This window comes from Mustelus asterias, chromosome 15 (assembly GCF_964213995.1).
Source record: "Mustelus asterias chromosome 15, sMusAst1.hap1.1, whole genome shotgun sequence".
NCBI classification, from domain to species: Eukaryota; Metazoa; Chordata; class Chondrichthyes; order Carcharhiniformes; family Triakidae; genus Mustelus; species Mustelus asterias.
The window spans coordinates 95,041,304-95,061,724 of NC_135815.1; the positions used below are offsets into that span (position 1 = coordinate 95,041,304).

Below are 20,421 nucleotides of genomic sequence, written 5' to 3' on the forward strand. Positions count from 1 at the left end.
CTGCCCAGGCCCTATCCCAGTAACACCACATATTTACCCCCTAATCCCCCTGACACTAAGGGGCAATTTAGCATGACCAATCCACCTAACCTACACATTCTGGGATACTAAGGGACAATTTAGCATGATCAATCCACCTAACCTGCATGTCCTGGGACACTAAGGGGCAATTTAGCATGGCCAATCCACCTAACCTGCACATCTTTGGACATTAAGGGGCAATTTAGCATGGCCAATCCACCTAACCCGCACATCTTTGGACATTAAGGGGCAATTTAGCATGGCCAATCCACTTAACCTGCTTGTCTGTGGACTGTGGGACATGCAGACACGGAGAATGTGCAGACTCCACACAAAATCACCCAAGGCTGGAATGAACCCAGGTCCCTGATGCTGTGAGGCAGCAGTGCTAACCACTGCGCCACCCGCCAAATCCCTGGCTGTTATCAGCTTCCTGGAGACCTGCGGATCTCTCTCTCGAACGTACCCAGCGACTGAGCTTCTGCATCCCTCTGCAGTCGAAAATGCCAAAGGTTCACCACCCTCAAGAGTGAAGAAATTCCTCCAGCATCACTTAGAGTAACGCTGTGGTCCAAGAAGTGGCGCAGAAATATTCTTTCTCCCAGTCGCTCACGTTTTAGCAGCAATTTATTGGGTCAGAGTGTGAGTGAGGGTTGTGAGTTAGGCAATGTGAATAGGGAAAAAAGAATCTTCATGGCCCAACTTTTAAAGCAACCTGAAAAATGCACCCACAGAACCCGATGGGCTGAATGGCCCTGTTGCTGCATGGTAACGTTCCTATTGTTCTATAAAAGCATGTTTGAGTTGCTGTCTTTGTTTAAGAGAAGGATCTCTTCTAATGATTGACAATGTGGCAGGTCGTTGAAGTGTGATTTTGCCGTGGCACCTTTTATTTCTAGACAGTCGCATTGGCAAAATGGAGTTTGACTCGAACTTCACTTGGTAAAGTGGACACACTTGTCGCTGGCATGATGCTTTGTGAGATTTTGTTAAAAAATGATTCCTGGATATGTTTTTTGATGCAAATCCAAGTGGTTGGCAATTCCGATGTGTGGAGGCAGATTCTAGAATTTTGATTCAAGTCACCATTCTCGGCCAAATTTGACGCATTAATAACAAAGTAAATAAGGACAGTCATGTCAATATTACCTTTCTGGTTGCTCAGTGAGAGACTCTGTACAGAAGGGAAGTTGAACCTGTTGGGTTGGAGTTTCAGGGAAAGTCTCTCTTCCAGGGTGGCACGGTGGCACAGTGGTTAGCACTGCTGCTTCACAGCGCCAGGGACCTGGGTTCGATTCCCGGCTTGGGTCATTGACTGTGTGGAGTCTGCACGTTCTCCCCGCGTCCGTGTGGGTTTCCTCTGGGTGCTCTGGTTCCCTCCCACATTCTGAAAGACGTGCTGGGTGGATTGATCCGAACAGGCGCCGGAGTGTGGCAACTCGGGGATTTTCACAGTAACTTTATTGCAGTGTTAATGTAAGCCTACTTGTGACACTAATAAATAAACTTTGACTTTGAAACCTGTTTGCGGATTGTGGGCTATGTCTGCGCACTGACTGAATGTGCTAACTGCTCATTTAAACATTTTGTTATTTCGGAAATTCCGGAGTTAGATTTAAATCCATGTCGAACACAAAGTGAATCAGCTTTTGGGAAGAGGTGGATGTCTTCCTCAGTGAATAATGCGTAAACGGCATAAACACCTTCGGACACACGGATTTAATATTTGTCCCATCTATTTGCGATCCTTTTTGCTGCATTTATTGCTACTGATCGTTGTAATAAACTGAGTTAATTTTAAATTTAATACACCACATTTTCTCTCTGTCTCCCCCTCTCTGCATTAGTCCCGAGCCCATTCTCTCTCCACCCGGATCATCTCTCGCTCAACCTCATTAATTTCTGTCTTGCTTTCACTCCTATCTCTCCCCTCCCCATCGCCCACGCCCGCGCTCGCTCTCTCCCCTCCCCCCCCTCGCACACTCTCGCTCCCTCCCCTTCACCCGCCCTCGCTCCCCTTCCCCACCCCCTCCCCGCCACCCTCACGTGCGCCCGCTCCCTCGACCCCGCCCACCTCACGCGAGCCCGTTCCCTCGATCCCCCCCTCGTGCGCGTCCACTCCCTCGACCCCGCCCCCTCGCGCGCGCCCGCTCCCTTGACCCCGCCCCCCGCGCGCGTGCCCACTCCCTCGACCCTGCTCCCTCGATCCCGCCCCCCTCGCGTGCGCCCGCTCCCTCGACCTCGCCCCCCTCGCGCGCGCCCGCTCCCTCGACCTCGCCCCCCTCGCGCGCGCCTGCTCCCTCGACCCCGCCCCCCTTGCCCGCTCCCTTGACTCCGCCCCCTTCGCGTGCTCCCTCGAACCCGCCCCCCTCGTGGGCCCGCTCCCTCGGCCCCACCCCCCTCATGCGCGCCCGCTCCCTCGACCCCGCCCCCCTCACACGCGCCCGCTCCCTCGACCCCGCCCCCCTCGCGTGGGCCCGCTCCCTCGACCCCGCCCCCCTCGCGCGCGCCCGCTCCCTCGACCCTGCCCCCCTCGCGTGGCCCCGCCCCCTCGCATCGGCCCGCTCCCTCAACCCCGCCCCCCTCGTGCACGCCCGCTCCCTCGACCCCGCCCCCCTCGCGCGTGCCCGCTCCCTCGATCCCGCCCCCCTCGCGCACGCCCGCTCCCTCGACCCCGCCCCCCTCACGCACGCCCACTCCCTGGACCCCGCCCCCCTTGCCCACGCCCGCTCCCTGTACCCCGCCCCCCTCGTGCGCCCCCGCTCCCTTGCTCCCGCCCCCCTCACGCGCGTGCACTCTCCCGCCCCCCTCGCGTGCTCTCCCTCGCCCCCGCCCACCCTCATGGAAGCCCACTTACGCCTCCACTTTCTCAGAAGACTAAGGAAATTTGACATGTCAGCTACGACTCTCACTAACTTGTACAGATGCACCATAGAAAGCATTCTTTCTGCTTGTATCACAGCTTGGTATGGCTCCTGCTCTGCCCAAGACCGCAAGGAACTACAAAGCGTCGTGAATGTAGCCCAGTCCATCACTCAAACCAGCCTCCCATCCATTGACTCTGTCTACACTTCCTGCTGCCTCGACAAAGCAGCCAGCATAATCAAGCACCCCACGCACCCCGGACATTCTCTCTTCCACCTTCTTCCGTTGGGAAAAAGATCCAAAAGTCTGAGGTCACGTAGCAACCGACTCAAGAACAGCTTCTTCCCTGCTGCCATCAGACTTTTGAATGGACCTACCTCGCATTAAGTTGATCTTTCTCTACCCCCTAGCTATGACTGTAACTCTACATTCTGCACTCTCTCCTTTCCTTCTCTGTGAACGGTCTGCTTTGCGCGAGAAACAATACTTTTCACTGTATGTTAATACATGTGACAATAATAAATCAAATCAATCAAACTGCCGAACGTTAAGTGGGATTGATTAGAATTTAACCGGATGGTCCAGTGTGGTGTGTCCCCCAATCGGATATTGTTTCCCTGTGATGTATCGCCTGACTGGTGAAACGTGACTGCAGTAATTGCTGTAAATGGTTTAAAAGGATGAGCAGTCGCAGTGTCACATTTGCCCAGCCTGGGATGAGGTCAGTCCTGCTTGAGCAATCATTGTCTTCCTCAACCCTGATCCTTGTTCTTTTAATCGCTTCTAAAATCAAAACGCTTCTCACCACGTGTCAGAACTCTGGTGTTATTGTTGACCATCCGATTCTTCAATGACCGCTTTTGCTTACGACCGGTTAGATTTGTTGAAAAATAAAGTGTTTTTATAATCAAGTTAAACAAACCAACTTTAAAAGAAGCTGTGTCCTTTGAGCAGCGAAAGCTTCAAAGGGAAGATTGCTTATTTACAAAGCACAATAATGCATCAATATTTGCTTTAAGCAGTCCATTCTCAGGCCGTGCCTCCAGCTAATAGCTGACATAAATATACATGCATAAAAATTACTTGCGTCATTTACTTTGTAATTTCAATTGCGGAAGATATTTTTGACTGAAGCTGCTTCCTCGGCTGTTTAATGACATTCGAAAGTGCTAATTTTAAAATTTTGCTGTCGCGACACGTAAAATTATCCTGTGATATTGATGCTATTGATGCCTTTTTTGGGGCGTTTGTTTAAAATAGCATGGAGTGAACTCTGCATCTGCGGCGTTGGCATTTTAAGTCAAAAGGGTTCAGGGGTCGCTGGCTACTTTCTGATTTGGTATCATGCCTTTGGTATTTGGTATTACGCCTTATTGCGTAACCTACGCGAGTGTCTGGCTTTAGATTGAGTTTAAAGTTTATTTATTCGTGTCACAAGTCGGCTTGCATTAACACTGCAATGAAGTTACTGTGAAAACCCCCTAGTCGCCACACTCCGCCGCCTGAGGGAGAATTTAGCACGGCCAATGCACCTAACCAGCGCATCTTTCGGGCTTTGGGAGGAAACCGGAGCACCCGGAGGAAATCCACGCAGACACGGGGAGAACGTGCAGATTCCCAAGCCGGGAATCGAACCCGGATCCCCGGCACTGTGAGGCAGCAGTGCTAACCACTCTGCCAATTGAAGTAAGGTTTATTTATTAGTCACAAATAGGCTGATATTAACACTGCAACAAAGTTACTGTGAAATTCCCCTAGTCGCCACACTCAGGCGCCTGTTCGGGTCAATGCATCCTAACCAGCACATCTTTCAAACTGTGGGAGGAAACCGGAGGAAACCCACACAGACACGGGGGAGAACGTGCAGACTCCACGCAGACAGTGACCCAAGCCGGGAATCGAACCTGGGTCCCTGGTGCTGTGAGGCAGCAGTGCTAACCCACTGTGCCACCGTGCTGACCCAATGCCTCAGATGATAAAAGCCGAAAGTGCTGGAAAAGCTTTGTGGGTCTGATAGTCTCTGTGGACAGAGAAGACTCCAATCAATGGCTGGGATTTTTCTCTGACCGAGCTGGCTCACCATTGGTCAGTGGTGGGATCTTCCAGTCCCGCCAAAGGTAATGGTTGTTTTCTTTGGCTCACCAGGAAACCCATTGGCCAATGGAGACGGAAAACCCAGTAGGGTGGTGACGGGTCCTGGCTATTAACTCTGGCTGGAATTAGGCCATTCGGCCCATTGAGTCTGCTCCGCCATTCGATCATGACTGATAGGTTTCTCAACCCCATTCTCCCGCCTTTGCCCTTTGAGTCCAAAATGACACTTCAAAAACTGTCCATAGATACTACCAGACCGACAAAAGTTTTCCAGCACTTTGGGATTTTAGTACCCGAGGCATCAGGTGACATGGTGGTTAGCACTGCTGCCTCACAGGACCCGGGTTCGATTTCCCCGCTTGGGTCAGTGTGTGTGTGGAGTTTGCACGTTCTCCCCGTGTCTGCGTGGGTTTCCTCACACAGTCCGAAAGACATACAGGTTAGGTGCATTGGCCAGGCTAAATTCTTCCTCGGTGTACCCGAACAGGCGCCGGAGTGTGGCGACTGGGGGATTTTCACAGTAACTTCATTGCAGTGTCAATGTCAGCTGACTTGTGACACTAATGAATAACTTTTGATCCCATTACCAATCAAGAACCTATTTATCTCTGTCTTAAATACACTCAGTGACGTGCCCTCCACAGCCTTCTGTGGCAATGAATTCCACAGATTCACCACCCTCTGGCTGAAGAAATTCCTCCTCATCTCTGTTCTAAAGGGTCGTCCCTTTACTCTGAGGCTGTGCCCTCGGATTCTAGTCTCTCCTGCTGATGGAAACATCTTCCCCATGTCCACTCTATCCAGACCTTTTGGCATTCTGCAAGTTTAAATGAGATCCCTCCTCATCCTTCTAAACTCCATCGAGTTGCAATATATCAAGATGCTTGTGGTTATTTTTAATATTCTTTAATGACACTGATTTTTCCTTTCTGTCAACTTCTGATTTTTTGATTTGATTTATTATTGTCACATGTATTGGGATACAGTGAAAAGTATTGTTTCTTGCGCGCTATACAGACAATATATACTAATTCTGCTCCTATATCTTATGGTCTTGCCGGCAATGCCCACATCCCATGAAATAATTTTTTAAATCTCAAGTTTTTAGCAAACCTTTCTCTTGGGCTAATTTAGTTTTGATTTAAGTTGGAAAAAGACCCGACCTTTATTGGAATTTAAGGCCTGTGTTTTGGTTGGCATCCACCTTTGTAAGGAGATAAGAAAGCTACGGTGTCTCAACTTCTCAGTATAACATGATAGCAAGGTTTGTTTTGTCAGCGCTGATGCATTTTTTAAATATCAGATCTATTGCAAGCAGCTGAGTCATTCTGCTTATTTAAGAACTTTTTTTTCCCAGAAGAAATGTTATAACATCTTTACAGTGAGGATTGAAAAATAATTTCTTTTTTTTAGGGAAAGAAGAAATTTCTTTACAATGCACACCGACAAATAATTAGATGTGGAACTGGTAAGTGAGCGGCCATTTTGCATTCGGTCTGTGTTGGTGAATGGGTTTGACTTGATTTATAATTGTCGTGTGTATTAGTGTACAGTGAAAAGTATTGTTTCTTGCATGTTATACAGACACAGCATACCATTCATAGAGAAGGAAAGGAGAGAGTGCAGAATGCAGTGTTACAATCATAGCTAGGGTGTAGAGAAAGAGCAACTTAATGCAAGGTAGGCCCATTCAAAAGCCTGCTGGCAGCAGGGAAGAAGTTGTTCTTGAGTCGGTTGGTACGTGACCTCAGACTTTTGTATCTTTTTCCCGACGGAAGGAGGTGGAAGAGAGAATGTCCGGGGTGCGTGGAGTCCTTGATTATGCTGGCTGCTTTGCCAAGGCAGCGGGAAGTGTCGACAGAGTCAGTGGATGGGAGGCTTGTTTCGTGATGGATTGGGCTACATTCATGACCCTTTGTAGTTTCTTGCGGTCTTGGACAGAGCAGGAGCCATACCAAGCTGTGATACAACCAGAAAGAATGCTTTCTATGGTGCATCTGCAAAAGTTGGTGAAAGCCGTAGCGGACATGCCAAATTTTCTTAATCTTTTGAGAAAGTAGAGGCGTTGGTGGGCTTTCTTAACTATAGGTGTCGGCATGGGGGGGACTTGGACAGATTGTTGGTGATCTTGATACCTAAGAACCTGAAGCTCTCGACCAAAAGTCTGATGGCAGCAGGGAAGAAGCTGTTCTTGAGTCGGTTGGTACGTGACCTCAGACTTTTGTATCTTTTTCTCGACGGAAGAAGGTGGAAGAGAGAATGTCCGAGGGTTCCTCGGTTATGCTGGCTGCTTTCCCGAGGCAGCGGGAAGTGTAGATGGGGTCAGTGGATGGGAGGCTGGTTTGCATGATGGACTGGTTCTACCTTGGAGCATGACGCCAGTTCTACAACCTCCTAAATTTGTTGCAGAAAGGACTTGTCTTGAAATATCCTTTTCTCTAGAGCTGGAAAGGTCCAAGGAAGGTTCTTTTCCCAGCTGAACAACACCTGGGACTCCTGTCAATTGAGCGATCCTGTTTATCATCCAGGTCTCTTGTCCCAGCATTGAACCATAGCAAGGTCTTTAAGCCAAGTGATTCATTACGGCTTTGTAAAATAATGCTCTTTGAGTTAATAGTAGCAATTGTAGCCACTGTTTCCTGAGTGGTTGAATTGCTTGTGTACAGATCAGATAATACTTCAGTAGAGTTGATAGTGCTGCGTTACTTACTGCGCCATTGGCTTGAGGAGACAGTTTAACATTTGGACGTATAGTTGTCTAAATTCTTGCCGGAAATCTCCACTCGGCTGTGGCTGGGGTTCTCTGGTGCTGCTGAAAGTGAATATAACAAAGAACAGTACAGCACATAAACAGGCCCTTTGGCCCACCTGTGCCGACACATGACGCCTTTCTAAACTAAAGACCTTTTGCCTTTGACAAAGGGTCATCTGGACCCGAAACGTCAGCTCTTTTCTCTCCTTACAGATGCTGCCAGACCGGCTGAGATTTTCCAGTGTTTTCCCTTTTGGTTTCAGCTTTCAGCATCCGCAGTAATTTGATTTAATCTTTTGCCTCGACATGTTCCGTATCGTTCTATTCGCTGTCTATTCATGTATCTGTCAAGCTGCCTCTTAAATGTTGCTATTGTATATGTTTCTACCACCTCCTCTGGCAGCGCGTTCCAGGCACTTACCACCCTCTGTGTCAAAAACACTTGCCTCTCACGTTTCAGTTCCCCCTTTTACCTTAAACCCATGTCCCCTAGTAATTGACATTTCTGCTCTGGGGAAATAGACCCCGACTATCCATTCTATCCGTGCCTCTCATAATTTTGCAAACTTCTGTCAGGTCGCCCCTCAGCCTCCGACGTTCAAGTGGAACGCCAAGTTCTCCGTTCTCACCTGCAGCAGGGCGGGGCGGACACAGATGAGATTGGAGAATCCCGCCCTCTATCTTTGTTCCAACTAGGTCTGTTTATTTATCGTCCGAGACACGGGTTGTCTTCTCACGCCTTCCAAAACCCCATGCATACTGTGGGATCCTCACCCAAATATTTTCCTTCCCATCCTGTTGGGGAGATCCAAGTTTCACTCAACACCACATAGCGATGCCGTGACCAAAGTATAACGAGCTTGTTGTGTGGGGACCAGTATTGTTATTTAATAATTTGTCTGGTTCTACACTATAATGTGTCACTGTATGCTGCACTACCAGAGTCCCGACAGTGCAGAAGGAGGCCATTCGGCCCATCGAGTCTGCACCGACCACAATCCGACCCAGGCCCTATTCCCACAACCCCACATATTTACCCTGCTAATCCCCCTGACACTAAGGGTCAATCTAGCATGGCCAATCCAAAGCCTGCACGTCTTGGACTGAGAGGGGAAACCGGAGCACCCGGAGGAAACCCACGCAGACACGGGGAGAATGTACAAACTCTACACAGACAGTGACCTGAGGCCGGGAATCGAACCTGGTTCCCTGGCGCTGTGAGGCAGCAGTGCCTGCCACCGTGCCACCCGTAACATGTAAGGTTAGTTTCTCTGGCTGGATGCTCATGTCCGTGGAAATTAAGCTTTTGGCCTACTTTCTCGCCGCAATCTCTTTCCAAAAGAGTACATTTCCGTGCTCATAGAGCCTCATTTGAAAGCAGCAAACTAACCTCAAAAATAGCAAACCAAAACATGGGCTCATTTCCAGAGGGCTGGAATTGAAAAGCAGACAAATATTACTGATGGACCGTGCCTTGGTTAGGCAGCTCTTAGAAGTACAGTGGGCAATTTTGCTCCATGTTACAAATGCCCACATGCGTGGTGGTGATGTGGTTGAACTCTAGAGGACCAGGTATGGGCCACGGGTTCAAATGCAGCTGGTGGAGTTTAAGTTCAATGAGTTAATAGTCTGGAGTATGAAAGTAATTTCAGTCAAGGTGGCTGTGAAATTGTCAATAAAAACCCATCTGGTTCACTAATGTTCTTTAGCGAAGGAAATCTGCTGTCCTTACCTGGTCTGGCCTACATGTGACTCCAGAGCCACAGCAATGTGGCTGGCTCTCAACTGCCCTCTGAAATGGCACAGCGAGCCATTTTTAGTGTTATGTTTTGCTATTAAAGCAGCATTTTAAAAATTGGAGATAATTTTCATTTACCAATGGTAAGGATTTCTCAGGACTTCTTCAAATGTTGCCCATTATTAGGCCCCTGGAGCGTTGACTGTAAGTGAAGCATTTCCAAGGGTGGAATTTTCCCATCTCGCCCGCCACAGGAATTGTAGCAGACGGGACAGAAAATTTGGCGGATCGCTTACAGGTCCGTTGACCTCGGGTGGGAATTTCTGGTTTTGGGGCGTGTGGGGCTAGAAAGACCAGCCCCAGAAGAGGGAATGTGCGAGAACAGAGGAGGTCTTCCAATACCAACATTGACAAGAGCTTGCGGTGATAGTGAGATACAAGTGGAACTTAGAAAACCAAGTGAACTCGAATAATGGGGTCGGTTTAAGGTAACACAAAGTCGGTATTTCTTGGTCGATGAACGAAAAGGCGAAGGAAGCAGATGAGGACTTGCACCATCTGTTCAGGCACCAATTCTATTAATAGGCTTGAGCACACTCCTTCCTCTTTCAGGCAACATGTCCTTATAGAATCCCTACAGTGCAGAAGGAGGCCATTCAGCCTACTGAGTATGCACTGACTCTCTGACAGACTATCTTACCCAGGCCCTCTTTCCCCCACCTTATCACCATATCAGTACACATTTATCATGGCCAATCCACCTAACCTACACATCTTTAGACACACGGGGGCAATTTGGGGCATGACCAATCCACCTAACACACGCATCTTTGCGCACACTGGGGCAATTTAGCATGGCTAATCCATCTAACCTACACATCTTTGGACACTAAGGGGCAATTAAGCATGGCCAATCCACCTAACGCACACATCTTTGTGCAGACGGGGGGCAATTTAACATGGCCAATCCACCTAGCCTACATATCTTTGGACATTAAGGGGCAATTTAGCATGGCCAATCCACCTAACCTGCACATCTTTGGACAACACTGGGGCAATTTAGCATGGCCAATCCACCTAACCTACACATCTTTGCACACTAAGGGGTAATTTAGCATGGCTAATCCACCTAATACACATATCTTTGGACAACACTGGGGCAATTTAACCTGGCTAATCCAGTTAACGTACACATTTTTGGAGTGTGGGAGGAAACAGGAGCACCCGGAGGAAACCACGCAGACATGGGGAGGGCGTGGAGACTCCACACAGTCACCTGAGGCAGGAATCGAACCCGGGTCCCTGGCGTCTTGAGGCTGCCATGCTAACCACCGTGCCACCGTGACGCCCCGGGTTCTAAGAGGGCATTGACGACCATGGACTTCCATTGTTTTGGTCCATGTTTATACTGAGCAAAGTACTGCATTGATTTGCCGTTGCCTTCTGAACAGGAAGCTCCCCTGGCTCTCTCTGCCTGCCGTCAGGCACACCGGAGGGATTTGCTGTCGGGGCGTGTTGCAAACAGCCTCTCTTGACTATCGAGTCCTGAAGTGGGATTTAGAATAGGAGTTGCAGATGTAGAGCTGGGGAGGCTGCCTCTGCGCCACAAGACCTTCGCACACTGGCCATCAGAACTCGAGGAGATTTTCCATTTGGTACAAACACTCATCCAGTATTATTGCAGCAAGGAGCTGGCACTGTCTCTGGCCAGTCTCAAATGTTTAGCTCACAACTTGTCCCAAATGAGCTGCGGTTGCTGTTTTTTTTTGTTTATTCATTCGTGGGACATTCGAGTGGCCAGCATTTATCGCCCATCCCTAGTTGCCCTTGAAACTTGAGCCCTTGAGAATCTCGCTAGGCCATTTCAGAAGGCAGTTGAGAGTCAACCACATTGCTGTGGCTCTGGACTCACATGGAGGCCAGACCAGGCAGCAGATTTCCTTCCCTAAATGCATTGCAAAGTCATAACTGGGTTCTGTGTATAACCACCCATTTTAAAAATAGACATAAAATGACAAAGCAGAATGCAGTGGTTAGCACTGCTGCCTCACAGCGCCGGGGGCCCGGGTTAGATTCCCGGCTAGGGTCACTGCCTGTCTGGAGTTTGCACGTTCTCCCCGTGTCTGCGTGGGTTTCCTGCGGGTGCTCCGGTTTCCTCCCACAGTCCAAAGATGTGCGGGTTAGGTTGATTGGCCATGCTAAATTGACCTTTAGTGTCAGGGGGTTAGCAGGGTAAATAAGTGGGGTTATAGGGATAGGGTCTGGGTGGGATTGTGATCGGTGCAGACTCGATGGGCCAAATGGCCTCTTTCTGCACTGTAAGGATTCTGTGATTCTATCCTGGTATCTGCAATGTCAGGCTTTTCCTCTCTCACTTATCCTGATGCACTTGATTCTGTTTGCTTGTGGTTTTATTAGTTCGGGTTTTAAAAAATTTATTCATTCGTGGCATCACTGGCTGGGTGTGTATTTATTGCCCATCCCTAGTTGCCCTTGGAGGGCAGTTGAGAGTCAACCACATTGCTGTGGCTCTGGAGTCACATGTAGACCAGACCGGGTAAGGACGGCAGGTTTCCTTCCCTAAAGGGACATTAGTGAACCAGATGGGTTTTTCCCACAATGGTTTCATGGTCACCAGTGGGTTCTTAATTCCAGATATTTATTATTGAATTCGAATTCCACCACCTGCCGTGAAGGAATTTGAATCCGGGTTCCCAGAACACAAGCTGAGTTTCTGGATTAATAGCGATAATATCTTAGAAACCCTACAGCACAGAAAGAGGCCATTCGGCCCATCGAGTCTGCACCGACCACAATCCCACCCAGGCCCTACCCCCATATTCCTACATATTTTACCCGCTAATCCCTCGAACCTACACATCTCAGGACACTAAGGGGCAATTTTAGCATAGCCAATCAACCTAACCTGCACGTCTTCAGACTGTGGGAGGAAACCGGAGCACCCGGAGGAAACCCATGCAGACACGGGGAGAATGTGCAAACTCCACACAGACAGTGACCCAAGCCGGGAATCGAACCCAGGTCCCTGGAGGTGTGAAGCTGCCCAATATTACAAACAAAGGCTGGTGGCTGCACTTCTTTGGGTTGTCTAATTGCCGGGATCTGCACTGCAAACCTGGGTGGAAAACAAAAGAACAAAGACTTGTATCTGTGCCGTGCCTGTTAGGACTGTCGGACTTTATAGCCAATGAATTGTAATATAGGAGGACACAAGGTGCCTTGCACTACAATCTTCTTCTGGGCAAAGCCACGACTGGGAGCTTTCTCTCCCAGAACTGCAATGACCAAAACAGAACAAATATTAAAATGCTGGTTCCTAGATACAAGTTGAAACAGAACTGGCATTGCGGTTAATGTGTGTGTTCTTCATGTTTGCCTCCAGGGAAAATGAGTGATAAATAGGCCGACACGTAAGAACAGAATGTGCTAGACTGGAGAGCAGAGTCTGGCTGTGGCTTCATTGTTTCCAATGTTCCCCCCATTCTATTATATTTTTTATTCATCCGTGGGACATGGGCATCGTTGGCTGGCCAGCATTTATTACCCATCCCTCGTCGCCCTTGGAGGGCAATTGAGAGTCGACTACATTGCTGTGGCTCTGGAGTCACATGTAGGCCAGACCAGGTAAGGACAGCAGATTTCCTTCCCTAAAGGGCATTAGTGAACCAGATGGGTTTTCCTGACAATGGTTTCACGGTCATCAGTGGATACTTAATTCCAGATATTTTTTATTGAATTCAAATTCCACTGTCTGCCGTGGCGGGATTCGAACCCGGGTCACCTCTGAACATTAGCTGAGTTTTGGGATTAATAGTCTAGCAATAATGTGGCACAGTGGTTAGCACTGCTGCCTCACAGCGCCAGGGACTGGGTTCGATTCGCAGCTTGGGTCACTGTCTGTGCGGAGTCGGCACGTTCTCCCCGTGTCTGCGTGGGTTTCCTCTGGGTGCTCTGGTTTCCTCCCACAGTCCGAAAACGTGCTGGTTAGGTGCATTGGCCGTGCTAAAATCTCCCTCAGTGTACCCGAACAGGCACCGGAGTGTGGCGACTGGAGGATATTCACAGTAACTTCATTGCAGTGTTAATGTAAGCCTGCTTGTGACGCTAATAAATAAACATCAACCTAATACCACTAGGCCTTTGTGAGAAAATAGGGTCCATAGTCCTCAGCCTGACTCCAGGTCTGTTCCCTTGCTGCGACCTCTTGTTTAGCATGATAGCACGTAGATGTTGGAAGTTGAAGTATCATCTATGCGTTAACACAACCTGTACATGACCTGGAGCTGATTGTGGGTGTCAGTGACTAGCCCCGCTTGGGTTTGTGGTGTTTTTAATGTGTGAATTCTCAGATGATATGAAGGTGCCAGGGTTTACTATTGTAAGTTGAGGTCTGAACGTGCGTGGTACTGAAACGTCAGATGAAATGAAAAAGGTCAACACGGTTGGCCACGAGGCCCTGACCCAGGCCAGAAGCCTGTTCGGCAGTGAAGAGTTAACCATGTGGTTCATGTGGGCCAATGGTGCGATCCAAAGATGTGTAGGTTAGGTGGATTAGCCATGGTAATTGCACAGGGATAGGGTGGGAGGCCATGGGGAACATGCTCCTTTGGGGAGTCAGTGTGGACCCGCTGGGCCAAATGGCCTCCTCCTGCACTGTAGGGATTCTCTATGGTTCCGAAATCACAATGTGCAGGAAGTTTAAAAGATTGCTACTTAAAGGTTAATACTGGGGAAGGTGTAAATTTTCGTAGCCTTTAGAAATGTTCACAATGTTATCTCCGCACATCGGTGACACTTCCTGAGATTAAAAACCGGGAAGGATAAAGGTGTAAAAGTAAAGTGAGAGGAGTGTGCGGAACTGATGCAGACGCTGTGGCCAAATGATAGAGTGGTTCGTCACTCCTTCCTCTCTTTGCTGGCTGGCAGAGTGGATATCGTACAAAGGTAGGCGCAAGAGGAGTTGCTGCAGTGCTCTGTACAACTCCCACTCTGACAGCGCAGCATCTCTGGACCATGCTCCCCTGACCCAGAGCTTCTGGAGGTTATTCTCCTCCGTTGCCAGCACATTAGCATGTCAGAGTGCCAAGGCCAGGAAGTGTGATGGGTGCACCTGCCTACTGCGGTGCTGGCATCTAATGTTCTCCGTGACATTTCGTACAACTTTGGTCACAGCATGTTAGTTTTGGACATCGTTCAAAGAGAACCTCGGCTTGGAACTCTGCCTTCACTTTCTGCCTGCACCTGGAAGTCTTGGGAGCCCTTGAAAGTATTTGTAAATCAATTGTGGAGCAACTTTTTAAACCTTTCTCTTGCACCGCTGAAGTCCTGTCAGTAATTCATATAAAGACATTTGATTTGATTTATTCTTGTCACATAAGATATTGGAGCAGAATTAGGCCAATCGGCCCATCGAGTCCGCTCCTCCATTCGATCATGGCTGATATGCTCCTCATCCCCATTTTCTTGCCTTCTCCCCATAACCCTTCAAATTAAAAATCTGTCTAACTCCTCCTTAAATTTACTCACTGTCCCAGCATCCACCGCACTTTGGGGTAGCGAATCCCACAGATTAACAACCCTTTGGGAGAAGTAGTTTCTCCTCAACTCTGTTTTAAGTTTGCTACCCCTTATCCTAAGACTATGACCTCTCGTCCTAGAATGTCCCACCAGTGGAATCATCCACTCCACGTCTACTTTATCCATACCATGTTTAGGGATTCAGTGAAAAGTATTATTTCTTGCATAGAAGCATAGAAGATAGGAGCAGGAGGAGGCCATTCGGCCCTTCGAGCCTGCTCCGCTACTCATCACAATCATGGCTGATCATCCAACTCAATTGCCTAATCCTGCTTTCTCCCCATAACCTTTGATCCCATTCGCCCCAAGTGCTATATCCAGCCGCCTCTTGAATACATTCAATGTTTTGGCATCAAAGACTTCCTGTGGTAATAAATTCCACAGGAAGTAGTTGGTGCCAACTACATATGCATGCTATACAGACAAAAACATACTAGGATGGCATGGTGGCACAGTAGTTAGCCCTGCTGCTTCACTGCACCAGGGTTCAATTCTGGCCTTGGGTCACTGTGTGGAGTGTGTACGTTCTCCTCGTGTCTGTGTGGGTTTCCTCTGAGTGCTCTGGTTTCCTCCCACAGTCCAAAGATGTGCAGGTTAGGTGCATTGGCCATGCTGAATTGACCCTAATGTCAGGGAATTAGCAAGGTGAATATAAGAGGTTTATGGGGATAGGGCCTGGGTGGGATTGTTGTCAGTGCAGTCTTGATGGGCCGAATGGCCTCCTTCTGCACTGAAGGGATTCTATGATACTGTTCATAGAGTACATTGGGGAGAAGGAAAGGAGTGAGTGCAGAATATAGTGTTACGGGTGTAGAGAAAGATCAACTTAATATAAGGTAGGTCCATTCAAAAGTCTGATGGCAGCAGGGAAGAGGCTGTTCTTGAGTCAGTTGGTACGTAACCTCAGACTTTTGTATCTTTTTCCCGATGGAAGAAGGTGGAAGAGAGAATGTCCGGAGTGTGTGGGGTCCTCGATTATGCTGGCTGCTCTTCCAAGGCAGCGGGAAGTGTAGACAGAGTCAATGGATGGGAGGCGGGTTTGCCTTTGTGGTTACTTAGCAGCCAATAATGAAATTTCAATACAGACTTGCCATAATAATTCCCCTTCATTTCACAAATTCAGAAGTATTATTAAAACCACAGTCCATTGCAAAATCCCAAAGTCTTTTCCACTTTAAGAGCTGATTTGGACATGAAACCTCCTTTGTACCCATTCACAATAATTGCCTTGAGTCTCTTGCACAGAAATAGGCCATGTCCAACTGATTATCTCCCACTCTGATTATTGAATACTTAGATTACAGAAGTGACTATGTTCCAATAGCAGTTAATCGGTTGTGAAGTGCTTCATAATGTCCGAAAACTGCTGTATAAATGCTAATCATGCAAGCGTGCGCGTATGTACCTACACCACCTGGAGCGGTTGGAGAAGGTGGCTTACTACTGCCTTCTGGGGGACAGTGCTGACCTAGCCAGCGACACACTCCTCCTGTGAACAATATTTTTATTCATTCATGGGCTGTGGGCATCGCTGTCTGGGCCACTGTTTATTGCCCACATTGCTGAGGCTCTGGAGTCACATGTAAGCCAAGACCAGGTAAGGACGGCAGATTTCCTTCCCTAATGGACATTAGTGAACCAGATGGGGTTTTTACGGCAATGGTTTTATTTGTGGCCACCATCAGACTTTTAATTAGACTCAAATTTCACCATCTGCCGTGGTGGGATTCGAGCCCGGGTCCCCAGGGTATTAGTCTGGGTCTCTGGATTACTAGTCCAGTGACAATGCCACTATGCCACAGCCTGCCCCTAACTTATTTAAGATAACAACGCTTCAGCTGCATCCTCCAACTGCTATTCTGACTGATCTTCCGGAAACTTCTCGGTGGATGCCCTCTTTTAGTGAATTTGTTTACGGTTTGCAAATGAGACATGAGGCACCTTTTCTACTCATTCATGCACTGTTAATTGGCAGTCACACATGTCCGCAGTAACCTCTGAGGCAAAAAAGAAGGGAGGTGGGGCACCTTAACTGCACTGACAAACATGCCACAGATCCTACTGCAGCCAGTCATGTAGACCATATCCATGGTAAATATATATATTTATTAATGTCACAAGTAGGCTTACATTAACACTGCAATGAATTTACAGTGAAAATCCCCTTGCTGTCACACTCCAACACCTGTTCGGGTGCGCTGAGTGAGGTGACTAAGGGATTTTCATGGTAACTTCATTGCAGTGTTAATGTAACCTTACTTGTGACACTAATAAATAAACTTTTAAAAAAAATTCATGGTCACCATTACTGAGGTGAGCTTTCAATTGTAGATTTTTTTTGTAGTGAATTGAATTTAAATTTTAGCAGTTGCCACAGTGGAATTGGGGCCTGTGTCCTCAGTGTGTTAGCCTGTTCCCTGGCCATTCACACCGGTAGGATTCTCTTGTCCGGCTGGCAACGCACCCCCTGCCATGGGTTTCCCGGCGGCATGGGGAGCTTTAGTGGGAATTCCCATTGCCAGTGGCGGGACCAAAGGATCCCATCACCAGTGAACGGCACGTCACCTCCCGCTGCCGAGGAAATCACTGAAGGCAGGCCAGAGATTCTCGCCACGTGCCTCTGGATATCTCGATCAGTTACGTTCTGACTACATCGCCATCTCCCCGAATGAAATTTATACAGAAATTTCTAACCTTTGCCCTAACCTCTGCAACTGGTCCTGAACTTTCTAACCCACAGACCGTAATCAGTAAGGACAGGCAACAACACCTCCATGTTTATCCTCAACACCGGTGCCCCACAAGGCCGTGTTCTCAGCCCCCGACTATACTCCTTATACACCTATGACTGTGTGGCCAAATTTCTCTCTAACTCGATGTTCAAGTTTGCTGATGACACCACCGTAGTGGGTCAGATCTCAAACAATGATAAGGTGGAGTACAGGAATGAGATAGAGAATCTGGTGAACTGGCGTGGCAATGACAATCTCTCATCAGCAAAACGAAGGAGATAATCATTGACTTCAGGAAGCGGAGTGGAGGACATATCCCCTGTCTATATCAATGGGGCTGAACTGGAAATGGTCGAGAGCGTCAAGTTTCTAGGTGTCCAGATCACAACAACCTGTCCTAGTCCCTCCGACGCTATAGTTAAGAAAGCCCACCAACGACTCGCTTTCCTCCGGAGGCTAAGGAAATTTGGCATGTCAGCTACGATTCTCACCAACTTTTACGGATGCACCATAGAAAGCATTCTTTCTGGTTGTATCGTAGCTTGGACCCCACGCACCCCAGACATTCTCTCTTCCACCCTCTTCTGTTGGGAAAAAGATACAAAGTCTGAGGGCACGTACCAACCGACTCAAGAACAGCTTCTTCCCTGCTGCCATCGGACTTTTGAATGGACCTACCTCATATTAAGTTGATCTTTCTCTGCACCCTAGCTATGAATGTTACACTTCATTCTGCACCCTCTCCTTCTCTATGTACAGTATGCTTTGTCTGTATAACATGCAAGAAACAATACTGTATTTGAATACATGCGACAATAAATCAAATCAGTTTATGGTTGTTGCAAGTCAAAAGCTAGGATTTCACAACTGGCTCTAATCATTACAAGGACTGCAGTGGGTTAGGGAGAATTCTCACTACCATCGATACAAACCAGCAAATGTCGGCTTGATTCTTATCATGATGTGGAGATGCCGGCGTTGGACTGGGGTAAACACAGTAAGGTGTCTAACAACACCAGGTTAAAGTCCAGCAGGTTTATTTGGTAGCAAACGCCACTAGCTTTCGGAGCGCTGCTCCTTCGTCAGGTGAGTGGGAGATCTGCTCATAAACAGCAAACAGGGCATATAAAGACACAAACCCAATTTACAGAATAATGAATACTGATTGGAATGTGAGTCTTTACGGCTAATCAAGTCTTAAAGGTACAGACAATGTGAGTGGAGAGAGCATTAGCACAGGTTAAAGAGATGTGTATTGTCTCCAGACAGGACAGCCAGTGAGACTTTGTGAGTCCAGGCAAGTTGTGGGGGGGTTACAGATAGTGTGACATGAACCCAAGATCCCGGTTGAGGCCGTCCTCATGTGTGCGGAACCTGGCTATCAGTCTCTGCTCAGCAACTCTGCGCTGTCGTGTGTCGTGAAGGCTGCCTTGGAGAACACTTACCCGGAGATCAGATGCTGAATGCCCGTGACCGCTGAAGTGCTCCCCCACAGGAAGAGAACAGTCTTGCCTGGTGATTGTATCACACAGACCCTAAAAGCGATTGGTGACTGAAAGCTTTACACTGATTTCAACAGAACATTTGAATAGATACATTTTGTAATTGTAGAACTGCTACAATAACGCTGAACAATAATTCAAACTCAATATTCAAAGCCTCCTACATACTAAAATGTCTGTGTAGGGCGAAGGTTAGTCTTGAGCGTTACAGGTTTTGCACACAGGGACATCTTTGTTAAGGCACTTACTTTAAATTGGGTTTTTGTTTGAAATAGGAGTTTTTCAGCAGGAAAACCTATGAGTAACAGGAACAGAATAAAAGCACCACAGAATTTCATAGAATAGAATCCCTACAGTGCAGAATGGGGCCATTCGGCCCATCGAGTCTGCACCGACCACAATCCCACCCAGGTCCTATTCCTGTAACCCCAAGTATTTACCCCAGTTAGTCCCCCGGCACTAGGAGTCAATTTAACATGGACAGTCCACCTAACCTGCACATCTTTGGATTTATGAAGGATGGCGCTGAAAAGATTTTCGTCCTACATTCTCTGCTTTTAGACTGTGATGTTTATTGGGCAGGGGTATGAGCTAGAATCATAGAATCCAACAGTGCAGAAGGAGGCCCCATTCGGCCCATTGAGTCTGCACTGACCACAATCCCACTCAGGCCCTATTCCCATAACCTCATGCATTTACCCTAGCTAATCCCCCTGACACTAAGGGTCAACGTAGCATGGCCAATCCACCTAACCCACACATCTTTGGACTGTGGCAGGAAACCGGAGCACTGGGAGGAAACCCACGCAGACCCGGGGAGAACGTGCAAACTCCACACAGTCAGTGACCCAAGGCCGGAATTGAACCCGGGTCCCTGGCGCTGTGAGGCAGCTGTGCTGCCCCAATGTTTAAGTACTATTTGTGACCCCTCAAATACTGAAGCAGTCCATGTCAATATGCAGCAAAACATGGACAATATCACTCATCAGCCCAGGCCTGAGTAAGTAACATTTGTGTCACAAAAGTGCCAGGCAGTGACCATCTTCAACCAACAAGAGAGAATCTGACCGTCTCCCTTTGACATTCATTGGCAGCACCATTGCTGAATTCCCCAATATC

The 20,421-nt window shown here is 48.2% G+C and overlaps 1 protein-coding gene across 5 annotated transcripts in view; it reads left to right on the plus strand.

Moving 5' to 3' along the window:
* plcb4a (phospholipase C, beta 4a) overlaps positions 1-20,421 on the plus strand; it is a 510,936-nt gene that overhangs the window by 7,910 nt on the left and 482,605 nt on the right. For all 5 annotated transcript variants that reach the window (XM_078230348.1, XM_078230349.1, XM_078230347.1 and 2 more), the window contains exon 2: positions 6,394-6,448. The gene's annotated coding sequence lies outside the window, so the exon portion shown is untranslated. The remainder of the gene's footprint in view (positions 1-6,393; positions 6,449-20,421) is intronic.